Source organism: Carcharhinus amblyrhynchos, chromosome 9, assembly GCF_965287045.1.
Source record: "Carcharhinus amblyrhynchos chromosome 9, sCarAmb.v2.hapA, whole genome shotgun sequence".
Classification (NCBI taxonomy): domain Eukaryota; kingdom Metazoa; phylum Chordata; class Chondrichthyes; order Carcharhiniformes; family Carcharhinidae; genus Carcharhinus; species Carcharhinus amblyrhynchos.
Window position 1 is genome coordinate 74,634,418 of NC_137332.1, and position 2,868 is coordinate 74,637,285.

Below are 2,868 nucleotides of genomic sequence, written 5' to 3' on the forward strand. Positions count from 1 at the left end.
TTAGACATCAAATTAAGAAGCAAAACCTCAAAGGTAATAATGTCCAAGACTGCATGACTATGTTGTGTGACCAAATTCCTCTCGATTTTCAGGTTGCTGATGACACCACTGTAGTGGATTGGATCTCAAACAATGACAAGACAGAGTACAGGAAAGAGATAGAGAATCTGCTGAACTGGTGCAGTGACAATAATCTCTCCCTCAATGTCAACAAAATGAAGAAGTTTGTCATCGACTTCAGGAAGCATAGAGGAGAACATGCCCTTGTCGTCAACAATAGGGATGAAGTAGAAATCGTTGAGAGCTTCAAGCTTCTAGGTGTCCACATCACCTACAACCTGTCCTGGTCCCTCTATGCCAACACTATTGTTAAGAAAGCCCATCAACCCTCTACTTTCTCAGAAGACTAAGGAAATTTGCCATGTCTGCTACAACGCTCACCAACCTTTACAGATGCACCATAGAAAACATTCTTTCTGGTTGTATTACAGCTTGTTATGGCTCCTGTCCAATACCGCAAGAAACTACAAAATGTCATGAGTGTAGCCCAATCCATCACACAATCAATGGTCCCATCCACTGATTCTGACGACACTACCCGCTGCCTCAGCAAAGTCGCCAGCATGACCAAGGCCCCCAAGTACACCGGACATTCTCTCTTCCACCACCTTCCACTTTTAGTCTGGCAGCAGCAGCAGGGAAGAAGTTGTTCCTGTGTTGGTTGGTACGTGGCCTCAGATCTTTTATCTTTTTCCAGATGGAAGGTGGTGAAAGAGAGAACGTCCGGTGTACTTGGGGGCCTTGGTCATGCTGGCGACTTTGCTGAGGCAGCGGGTAGTGTAGTCAGAATCAGTGGATGGGACCATTGATTATGTGATGGATTGGGCTACACTCATGATATTTTGTAGTTTCTTGCGGTATTGGACAAGAGCCATAACAAGCTGTAATACAACCAGAAAGAATGTTTTCTATGGTGCATCTGTAAAGGTTGGTGAGCGTTGTAGCAGACATGGCAAATTTCCTTAGTAGTTGATCTTTCTCTACACCCTAGCTATGACTATAACACTACATTCTGCATTCTCTCATTTCCTTCTCTATGAACGATATGCTTTGTCTGTATAGCGTGCAAGAAACAATACTTTTCATTGTATACTAATAAACATAATAATAAACTAAATCAAGTCAAAATGTTGGATTGTTGTCTCGCAAAGGACAAAAAGATTAGAGAAATGAATTTGAGGCTCAGTGTTTGGTGTGGGAGAAATGAAGTCTTGTTCATAGGGCACTGGCACTCAGTATTGCAGGAAGTGGGATCTGTACTATTGAGGCAGACTACACCTAAACACTTTTGGGGTTGGTGTTCTAGTGAGCTGCATAAGTGGGGAAATAGGATTTTAAATTAAATATTGGGGGCAACGAATCAAATTTGGGAAGATGTGTTAAACTAAAGAGTAGAGACAAGACAGGTACTAATATCGGAACTGGTAAACAGACCATGGCAGAAAGGGACAGGGAATACACATCTAAGAGTAATTCAGTAGGTAAGGCTAGATGTTACAAAAATAAAAGAAGGACAAAACTAAAGGCTCTATATCTAAGCATGTAGCATTCAAAACAGAAAACATGAACTGAAAGCACAAATAGAAATTAATAAATACAATCTGATAGATATTAGAGAGACAGGGCTGCAGAATGACAGAGATGAGGACCTGAATATTAAAAGGTATGTGACATTTAGGAAGGACAGGAAGTTAGGAAAAGATGGTGGGTGGCCTGTTAATTAATGATGGCATATTAGAGAGGGATGATCTAAGTTTAAGAAACCAGGAGGTGGAAGCAATTTGGATTGTGGTAAGAAATGATAAAGGCAATAAGTCACTTGTGAGAGTGGTGTACAGACTTCTTAATTGTAACTATACAGTAGGACAGAGAATAAAGAAAGAGATATTTGGAGCTTGTCAGAAAGGTATGGAAATAACCATGGTGGATTTTAATCTAAATATAAACTAGAAAAATCAAATGGGCAAGGTAGCAGTTCATAGGATGTTTTAGGATAGTTTCTTAGATGAAAAAGGAGATAGAAATTAAAATAAGGAAGAAAAAGTGTGTCTGTAATAGGTGTCAGGTAGAAAATACACTTGAAAACCAAGAGAAATACAGAAAGCTCAGAGGAGGTGAAAAAGCTCAATAGAAAAGCAAAGAGAGATTTTGAGAAAAGATTGGCAGCCAACGTAAAGGGGAATCCCAAAGTCTTCTGTAGGCATATGAAGAGTAAGAGGAGTTATTATGGGCAATTAGAAACCTGAAGAGAATTTACACATGGAGACTGGGATCCTGGCTGAGGTATTAAGTGAATACTTTGCATCTGTCTTTACCGAGGTGGTGGATACTATCCAGGACATGGAAATTCTTTCTCTAGAAGCATTCAAAATTGATAAGGAAGAAGTGTTGGATAGACAGTCTATTCTGAAATTTGACAAGGCACTGGGGCCAGATGAGATGCATCAAAAGATGTTGAAAGAAGTGAGAATGGAAATTGCAAGTGGCCATAATCTTCCAGTTTTCCCTTGACTCAGGGGAGATACCGAAGGATTGGAGAATTGACAATTATTTATCAGATTTATTAAATCTGAATTCATGAAATTCAGATTTTATGAATCTGCCCTTGTTCATTAAAGGCTGTAAAGATATCCCAGCAATTACAAATCAGTCTGTTTAATATCAATAGTAAGCATGTGTTTGGAAACAATTATTTGGGATAGAAGTAATAATCACATGGAAAAATGTGAGCTTGTTAGAAAGAGCCAGCATGGACTTCTAAAAGGGAAATCATATTCAAATAATTTGCTGGAGTTTTTTGAGAAGGTA